Raw genomic sequence first — 10,844 nt, 5'->3', positions numbered from 1 at the left:
TATTTGCTTTTTAATGTATAACTGTTGTGTTTACAAATAATGATTAAAAAAATAAAATTATTTAACAATTTTTTTTTATTTATTTATTTATTGCTATTTACAACTGTATAAAAAATACCACCAGTAAATTTGATCACAATGACATAATGATATGATACAGGATGTAGAGACACTACCCAGTAGTAGAACTCTATTTAACAAATAAATTTCATTTTGTAAAACTAGCATAACATGTATCAAACCAATCATTACTGTCAGCAAGTAGCTGAAAATATAGTAAATCCAATAAAGAATGATTTTTACTTTAATACTAAGTTTATCTATTCAATTAAAGACAAGGAAAATAGAACCCCAGCCAGAGATTTCGAAAGCATTGAATTTCGAATTGCCCAATACATTCGATTGAATAAACACATGATGGGAAGTACTACTAGCAATCCCAGACTGAAGGACCAATTATAGAAAATACTCGGAGAGAAGAAGACGGAAGAGGGCCCTATTTTCTGATCCCTAAATCCAGAGCCCAGAAGATAATTGCGGAGGAACAAAGGACCCCAAGTCCCTAAAAAGGTTCCTTCAGCCCCGGCCCTACTCCTTTCCGTCCCAGAGTATAACTCACTTTCTTACTTTCTTCTATAACTGTCCTTAACGCTATTTACTTTTACTTTACACCTCCAAAATATTTATACTGCTATCTGGATTTTTTATATTTGAGAAATAAATAAATAATAAAAAAAAATACAAAATATGTCCTACTTTTAGGGCTTATACGTATTTTGAGTTTTATAAATTTTTATACTTTTAAATGCATACATATATATATATATTCATAACACATCACATAAATCCTATTTCGTCGGATAGATATAGATAAATATTGATTTGGTACATGAATATGTGCTGCATCATTTGATATTTAATATCTCAAGTTGAGCATTTAAAATGCAGATCCGTAAATAAATATTTTGTAATTAATTATTTACTACTTTAATAAAGAAAGAAATATTTTATGAGGTAAAAATTATTTAGAAACCAATAAATACTACTAGCTATTATTTCTAAACATTTTGAAACAAAAACAAAATGTTTTGGAGGACACTTCATTCCTAATTCTTACACTATAAAGTTAAATTCAATTAGTGAATATTTAAGGAAATAATCCTTGGAATATCAATCTCCTTTACAAGAGTTTTTAATTTTGTTTGTTGTAATAAGTAGAACTAGATGGTTAGGTTGGTTTTATAATGGTTAGGAAGCATCGAAAAAGTGGCTAAATGGAAAACGAAAAAATTAGAAAAATTATAAAAACTTAATAATACGTTTAACTAGCTTAAATTTTAGTGCTATTAGACATCTATATGTATTATGGTTTTTGAGATGTAGATTTTTCAAAATAAAATTACGAATTTACTATTTTTCAGTGCATTTTTTATGACATGTTGCCTTTTCAAAAGCTATTTCTCGGGAACTATTAAGAATAAATAGTTATCAAATTTATTTCACTTTAAATGGTGTTCTCTTAAGGTTTCTAATGTTCTTGGTAGTTTTAAAGATATAGAGCTCCGAATGAAAATTTTTTTAACGTTTTGAAATAACCACCATTTTCTATTCCCTCGTATCTATAAGTTGGCGGAATCATCAATATAGACTTGTAGTTATTTATACATAATTGTGGGGTTAAATGACTGTCTTATTTTCCTGGTGGGTTCTTGTACTAAGAGCAGGGTCCTATAACAGGTTAAATTACAATCAATTTGAAATCAAGCTGTTCATCACAAGCTTTACAAGTTCTCAAAAAGACTACTAAATTAGATAGTAAACGTGCTATAGTGTAAGAGCGATCAAAAAGGTTACACCACCACTTTGCTTGAATATTCGCGTTTAAAAAAAAAATTCTTTTTGATATATACCATAGATTGTACAGTTAACAGGGGTTGGTTTGTGACAGCCCTACTAGCTTTGTTGGGACTTTCTTGGACAACCCCAGTAAAGTAGTCCAAGTCTACGCTAATTCAGAAAAACTTTGCGACACGAAATTTTAATTATTTATATATTTAATATATATCAAAATCATATCGAAAAATAATTGAGTCGAATATTTCTAAAAATTAATCAAAAGATTTTATTTTTTTTAAATTAGCGTTTTTATTTCATTAATATTAGCGTGTATAAGAATTATTGCATTGTATTCGTACTACATAATTATACTAAGTATTAATTATTGTACCCATTACTTATAAAAATGTTTTCCTTTTGATAAAAAAATAAACTGGAAGGAAAAACTCGCAAAACTATTGAAATAAAATGAAATACAGCCTATTACTGATCAATTTTAAAGCAATATATCTTCAGTTCTCTTATGTTTATATCTACGAGCAGTTGTTCTTTTATAATTTCCTATTTCAGTTACAAAAAGGTTCCAAGAGCTAGAGCAAGAATAAATTTAATAATATTGGGTACAAACATGATCCTTGCTTGAGATTAAAAATCGAATTTGAAAATTCTGTGGCCTTGGCGAGTTTGATAAATTTTCCCACCCCAATATCGGAAGGACTGAATATTTATTGGGAATGTCAATAAAATTGTTTATTGTTTTAGTATAAAAACACTGTTCTTATCAAATAAAAACTAATACTCAATTTGAAAATGGTTAATTCTGCAAATTAAAATGGATTCATACTTCATTTTGTACCCTCTTCGATATATATGTACCCTTGGTGAGACTCATCTCACCAACGCCTGGATACAGCTATGGTCCAATGGCTAGTTTGAGACAGTTATTGTTTGGGCCCGCTAAGATACATGATTTTTCTCAAACGGAATATTTTCAGTTATATTTTCTACCAGGAATTTCGAATTTCTATTTGATAATTTTTTTATTATTTTTTAATTGGATTTTAATTATAATCAAATCTGGTTATAATTTCTATTCATTGGCATTAGTTCAGTGTCAATTGCTATTCTAACATCTATTATTGCTTGGACAAATGATTTATCATTAATCATAACAAACACAAAGGTACATACACTTCCAGAGTAATAACACTGAAATACATTAACATTTATGCGTCTTTAATATGTATGCATAACACGTATGAAAATTAATTCCAACTGTACCATCCACACCCAGCTAGGAACAGGATCCAGGAATTCAAGTGTGAAAGGAAAGTGTATTAGATAGTGTGGCCATGGTCACGTCTCAATAAAATGTTTAGTGAATGGTTCTTTCGTAGAAGCGTTCGTTACTAAGATATCGATTGCCACGCCCCATACCTGTTCAGCTATAAAATATGTTTATTTCTTTTCCAAAATTCTAACAAGAACAGTATACGAACCAGAATTGAAATCGACATGATACTATGAAAAATGAGTCCGCGGTGGCCCAGTGTGAAATGAATTCATCCACGCGCGTTTCCGAAACCGGGTCGTTTCGAAATTATTGTTACATAGCAGTAAAGTCGTCCACTGAACAACAATACGATTTAAAAAAAAAAAAACTATAAAAACACGTTCAAAAAATAATATACATTAAAATGTAAATGTTTCATCGAAATATATCAAACTCATTTTTTAAAATATTTATTTATTTATAATTACTGCAATCTGCCACAAATTGGGTAATAAGTAATAGTGAAAAATAATTACATCTATACCAAAATGATAAAATAAATAAAAATAATAGTAATAAAATAAACAATGATAATAAAAAATAAATAATAATAAAATATCTATATGTGTATGAACCGAAAGATTAATTAATAGAAATATAATCAAACTATGTATATAAAATGACTAGGATAAAATATAGTAAAATGAGTAAAATTTTGAACGAATATAACAATAAAATAAAAACACTCCTAAAAACACATCCCAACACAGCCCTCACACCGTGTCACTGGAAATAAACAGCTTAGTATAAGAGCCGGGAAGAAAAAAAAGCAGTTATCTTCACCCCAATTTTTTATTACAATGGTTTTTTGATTTATTTTATTTTTTTTTTGTTTTTGGATTTTCGATTTAAAATGGCGGCTGTTTCAAAACCTTAAAAAACACTAATTTTTCATTCGGAGCTCTTAAAAATTACCAACAACACTAGAAAACCTAAGAGAACGTTATTTAAAGAAGAGCAAATTTGTTGAAATATTAGCCCTAAGAGAGCTAATACCTAATTTACGTCCAATAGTTCTCGAGATATAGATTTTTAAAAAGCAACGTTTCATAAAAATGTACTGAAATATCAGTAGTTAGTTAATTTATTTTGGGAAATCTATATCTCAGAAACTGTGTGACGTACAGATGTCTATTAGCACTAAAACTAAAGCTAGTTTACTGTACTATAAAGTATTTAATGACCTTTACCTTCATAGGAACAGTAGTTTTCATGATATCTGCTAAAATAAATTGATTTATAGTTGTTTGGACAATAAGTTTGATTTATGAAAAACTTCATTTCAGAAACTATTTGACGTACAGATGTCTGCCAGTACTCAAATTAAAGCTAGTTAAATTTACTACAAAATAGTTATTATGTTTATCTTTGTAGGAGTAGTAGTTTTTATGATATTTGACAATATAAACTCACAAAATGTTAATTTCTAGTTGTTCGTATAAAATGCTGGATTTTTTAAAAAATATATCTCTAGATCCATAAGACGCACGTATGTCTGCCAACACTCAAAATAAAGGAAATTTAACGTACTATAAAGTGGTTTATGACACTTATCTTCGTAGGGGTAGTAGTATGATATTCACATACGAATATGAATTTGGCAAATGAAAATTTGTTCGAACAACTATAAATCAATTTATTTTAGCTAATTTCATGTAAACTATTACTCCTACGATGATAAACAGCATAAGCTACTTTATAGCTGATCAACCTAGCTTTAATTTGAGTGCTAATAGACATCTGTACGTCAAATGGCTTTTGAGATATAATTTTTTCAAAATAAATTCACTAACTACTGATTTTTCAGTACGTTCCATACAACATTTTTATGTAATGTTTCTTTTTAAAATGCTATATCTCGAATACTATTTAACGTAAATAACTCTATTAGGGCTCATATTTTAGCAAATTTACTCTTCTTTAAATGACGTTCCATTAGGTTTTCTTGTGTTGTTCCTACTTTTTAAGATATACAGCTTCGAATGAAAGTTTTTTTATCGCTTTGAAACAGCCGCCATTTTTTATTCCCCCCACCTATACTTGGCAGACTCGTCAATTTTGACTAGTAATTATACATAGTTTTCATTAAAGTAATCAAAAATTGGGGTGAGATAACTTCCTTTTTTCTCCTCTTGGGCTCTTGTACTAGCTGGAGGCTGAGAAAGTGCGCTAAAGGTGCAAATACTATGAGCGGAGCATCTAGCTATCTATAAATCAAATTGTGGAGTTTATTTTACAATAGGCCTCTTGGCCACTGTCGTTTCAATCTTCTAGGTGGATTATTGAATGTGAAAGATTTGGAATTTGGAGAATTTCATTGATATGAGATGAGATCAAGTACAAAAGTGATATGAAGATCATGGTGTTGTGTTCTTTTGGAAATGTAATAGGTTGCATTAATTATGGTTCTAAATATAACTTTCAGTGTTCATCTAAGTACATTAAACCATTTACAGATTGATGCTGATTAGATTAGCTCTAGGGAGCTACAGCTGTTCGGAAAATGGTGGAACCCCTGTATTATCATTCGATAATATCATACATTGTCAAATACCGTATATGAAGCTAAACAATATTGTGACACCTAAACAAAACCTTTTCAAAATCTACGAAAATCTGATTGATTCCAAAATGTGTTGAATTTACATGGAAAGACATTCCTAATTATTTCACGGAACCCCGGTTTTGAACCACTGTATTTGGGTGTAATAGTTGTTTGTGAAAAAGAACACTAAATTTAATTAAAAAATTAAATCCGATCAAATTATATCATTATAAATTGTAAGAAGTTTCAAAAGCTTTAAATGAAAAAAAAAATGGCAAAAGCAATTGATCTTTAAACTGACAGTCATAGGTTAGTTACCTTTTATACAGCACACCATAACTGTTCCAAATGAAATTAGAGGTAGGAGTAAGAACGACGAACGTTTTTATAAGAATAGTTCTTTTTTCAAAACGAATGAACTGTTATTTTTATATCCTTTCTCAGAGCGCCACTAGTGTCTTTGCAAGTTCAGTTTTTGTTAAAACGGTTATAAAAGCAGTGTGAAGGTAATGTTCTGTTTAGTTGTCTTTAGTTCTTCGTTTTGTGAATTATGAAAGTGCTAATAGTTGAAATGCTCGTCAATTATTTTTGTTTCATTTTCCCCATTATATTATACAATTTTAGATTGCACGTTCCTCGCTAAAATTGCTATGAACAGCACAAGTAGTAACATTTAGGACTATTTTACAAAAATAGATCATGAAAGACCCTGTTGCAATTTAATTCCAGTAGTAGTATTAGAAAATAATTTTGATAGAATACCATAATAATTAAATAAATAATTGTATCAAACTATTATAGAAATAAAATGAAAATTAATATATTTCGAAATCGAAGAATTTTCGACTTAATTCGTAAAACGTTTCGTTGTTTTCATTTCAGTGTTATCTGGCTCATTTCGTCCGTTCGTTTCATGAACTATTTTTTTTCTACTGTTCTTTATGACAACAAAGAGTTCATTAATGTCTGGGATGAATAGAAAAAACGACCACTACTTACTAAAATATATAAAAGCAATAACACCAATTACCTAATAAATCATATAAATGAATTTTTTTTTTTTTATTACAGGAATCATTAAAAGTATACGAGCTGTCAGTATTCCAACCACTTGGTTTAAGCCCATCCGGGAACTTCAACAACTTATTGGTAGGGTGAGAAAGGAAATTTCGACCGGATTCCCCAATTCACCTCAGCTCTAGAGACTATACATTTCAACTGGCCCTTTTTCTGAACATTTTCACATCAGTGAGTAACGTTTTATCTCAATTTTCATTACAAAATTTCAAATTTCCGATTTGAAATATAATAAGTTTTCTTTTTCAAAATAAGATAAAATTATAGAAACATTCTATGGAAATAAGTCCTAATATTATATATTCATGGGAATAGATTATAATTAAATCAAAAATAACTTATATAATGTGGGGTTAATACTTTAAACGCAATAAATACACACACAGCCTGGAAGCTTTAGAAGAGAATAGTAGAGGGCTACACAGAGGCAACAAAGAAATCCTAGGGATTTCTCTCAACAATATTACTTTAATTTCTTTTATTGTCTACTTGTAATAAAAAAAAATCAATCTGCCAATAGTGAGAAAAAATAATAGTAAAACTAAATAAAGATGTATATAATAGATTTTTTTTTTATTGCATTAATACGTATATGCAGTTGACAAAAGTTAAAGATAAGAATTTTATATCCACTAACATTTGAGACGAAGGTTAGAATGGGCTACAGGCAAAGAAATAAAAAATAAATCACTTATATAAGTATAAATATATACTTTTTACAATTTTTTATGTTATTAATTTTTACCTTTAACCTTTTGTGAATTTCAAGGTTATATATCAATCGATTTGTTTCTTTACGTCAATTAAGAAAAAAAAATTGCTCTTTGTACTAGGTTAGCTTAAACATATACAAAATTATAAAACTGGAAGACGCCGGTACAATAGCCAAAACATTTTTTTTTTCTTTAAGAAAAATCAATTCCGATTAGTTTTTAAAACCCTTAAATTTAAATTTTCTTTGAAAAAAAAAATTTTTTTGGATGATTATTATTATCTATAATTTTAAAACAGAAGCATATGTATAGAAATCTATAAAAAAAATTTGAGATCTTGAGGTTTAGTCAATAAAATAATTCTATTGTGTGATTCGCACTTCATTACTGGCGTTGTCATGCCCTATAATAAAAACAGTTTACAATTAATTTCTTTAACTAATTATACAAAACTAAAATGAACAGAGTATAATTTAGGAATAATACCTATAAACATTACATGCAATTGTCTATTCCAATGTTCTACACTGTTGTAATACATATAACACAATGTTTATCCCAGAACAGAATAGGGAATAGACTGAAAGAGAAGAAGGTAAATGTGGATTTGTTTTAGTTTTTTTTTATTTAGTAACCGTTCTTTCTGACAGTTACTCAGTCAATTATTTATGTTTTGTATTTTATCAATTAATATTTAGTGTTATAATAGATAATTATAAGCAACGTATATAGTTATTCATCTCAAATTATACTCTTTCCAATTTAGTTTTTTTGAAATTAGTTAGAGAAATCAATTGTTCTAAAAAACAGTATTTTCATTGTAGGGCTTGACTATGCAAACAATGAAGTTGGGAACAATCGTCACTTATATCATTATATATATATATGTGCACTATTATATTTTGAATCTTTTTCTTATATCAACAGTTTCGAGTGCTGGTTATGAACATGGTTGGCTTCTTTTGGAATATTTATTTAGCAAGTAAAAGAAGAGCAGAAAATAAATCTGACTGAAAGATGAAGATCTGTAAATACCAAACTTTTTATATGTACATATATATTTGTAGATTTATCATTGTTAAAGACAAGTTAATAAATGTTTATTTTAATATATTCTAGTTATATTTTATATCCCTTACTAAATAAAATCAAAAAGTATTCTCTTTTATCAAGATCAGAACAAGGACATTAGAAATTAAACAATTACCTATTAAAAAGGCTGATTAATATTTATAATGTGAAAAAAACATTGTTATTTTAATGATATAAGAATATATATATTATATGTAAAAAGTCATAATTTATTTAATATAAATTAAGAATTATTTACTATTTATAAATAATTCTTTTGAAATAATTATCTGACTTTTCAAACAGACAATTATAGCAAGAAGGTTGGTTGATGTGCGACACATCAGAAACTAACAAGAGGAGATCATAACACAAAAAAAAAAAAGGCATTTCCATAACATTTATTTGACAATTTCTTAGTGAAATAAATGTTTTCTGTTTGTGAATTTAAATATTTGAACATCAAAAATATGCCAATCACAATTAACGATATGTTGCAGCAGTGGAAATTTGTGAAATATGTTATTAAAAAATAATATTAAGTTTTTAAAAACTTTATATAAAAATAATTATTTTTTAGCTATAAAAAGACAGTAAGTGATGATTAAAAAGAAAAAAATACTTTCATTTGTTCTATATTATTAACCAGTGCTACGCACTAATCAAGTGGACATCACAGTTCCTTCTCAGAAGCTATATAAGTGAGTATTCTGCATACGTAGTCTCACTAGAGACAGTTATTCAATTTAAATATATGTATATATAGTTGACCGTAAAGATTTAAATATAAGAAGATAGTCAGGGTTGCGGTAAAAAAAAAAAAAAAGAACAAATAGTTAAAAACTATTTTAATGTCCGACGTTTCGCGCCACTTTGCAGGGCTTCATCAGGGCTGTTCAAAGCGAACGGTTGAACGGGAACTATTTTTTCTTCTTTTTTTTTAACACAACCCTGACCATCTTCTTATATTTATTCAATTTAAGAATAAGTTTTAATTTTTTTATAACTACTAAATTACTTAAATGATAAATACGATTGTATAAATGATATAATAAAACAATAAACTATATTAGTGTGATCATGATAATGTTTGGGCAGAAAAATACTGAAGTCAATGTAAGTTTTCTGGAGCAGAAATAATTATGAAGAATTATTAAAAGAAATCATCTAAAGCAGCAGTGAATTTGAAATGAAGATTCAACCACAATTTCATGAAAATTTAATTTAATTTAGTATGATGTTTATATTTTGTTTATTTATGTATTAAATTAGAGTGCTGCCAATGGATAGTTTCTCTACACGCCTGTAACTCTCCAATTTAACTGAGATCAGATTTACTAAAGGTATCATAATGTACAGTTGTAAATAGCAATAAATAAACATTTAAAAAAAAATTAAATTATTTTTACTTTTGTTTACATAAGAAATTATACTTCTTATATAAATAACAAATGCTTTCTCCTACAATCAAATATTCTGGATTTTTCTAATAATAAATTTAAATATTTAATTTAGTACAAATATTGTATTAATAAAATTTTGTAGTCAGATGTGTAAATTATGTAATGTTTCCATAGCAACTAAAAAAATATAGAGTAACCATTGATATAATAATTTAATATTATTTTTATAAAATAAAACATTACAATATCAATAAATTTGTATTTTTTACTGTTATCTATGTAAATAAAAATGTAATGTTCATTCTAAACAAATTTACTGTTATTTTTTTATGTTTGGTGTCATCCTGGGAAACGTCTTAGCTATTGAAATCCTGGATTTATCTAATAGAAAAAAGATAATGAACAAAATTATGCTTTATTGGCACAACTCAAAATGTATGCATTTCTTAATATTCGAGTACAAGTACTGACAAAGATATCACAAATTTTCAATATCGCCTGTTCCCTTTATCTATAGAAATAAAAATTTAATGTTTGTTAGTTACTTATCTGATCTCATTTTTTTTTTTTTTTTGTTTAATGCAGCTGCACCCAAATCACACGCAAATCCATAACTGTACTCAAACAATTCCTAAAATTCCGTAATTCCATTCCTCAGAACACTCGTCAGCTCTTAGTATCCTCTCTCGTCTTCCCCCACTTCGACTACGGATCCTTGTTGTATGGAGGGCTATCTGCAGTACTAGAGTTGAGACTGAAGAGACTCATGAATTGCTTTGTAAGATTTATCTTTGGGTTCCCTAGGCACTCTCAAGTCTCCCGCTGGTATTCTGAGTTGAAGTGGCTCTATCCAACCTCCCGAAGGC

Source organism: Halyomorpha halys, unplaced genomic scaffold (genome assembly GCF_000696795.3).
Source record: "Halyomorpha halys isolate HHAL.00 unplaced genomic scaffold, Hhal_1.1 Scaffold53.1, whole genome shotgun sequence".
NCBI classification, from domain to species: domain Eukaryota; kingdom Metazoa; phylum Arthropoda; class Insecta; order Hemiptera; family Pentatomidae; genus Halyomorpha; species Halyomorpha halys.
This window is presented reverse-complemented; position numbering follows the sequence as displayed.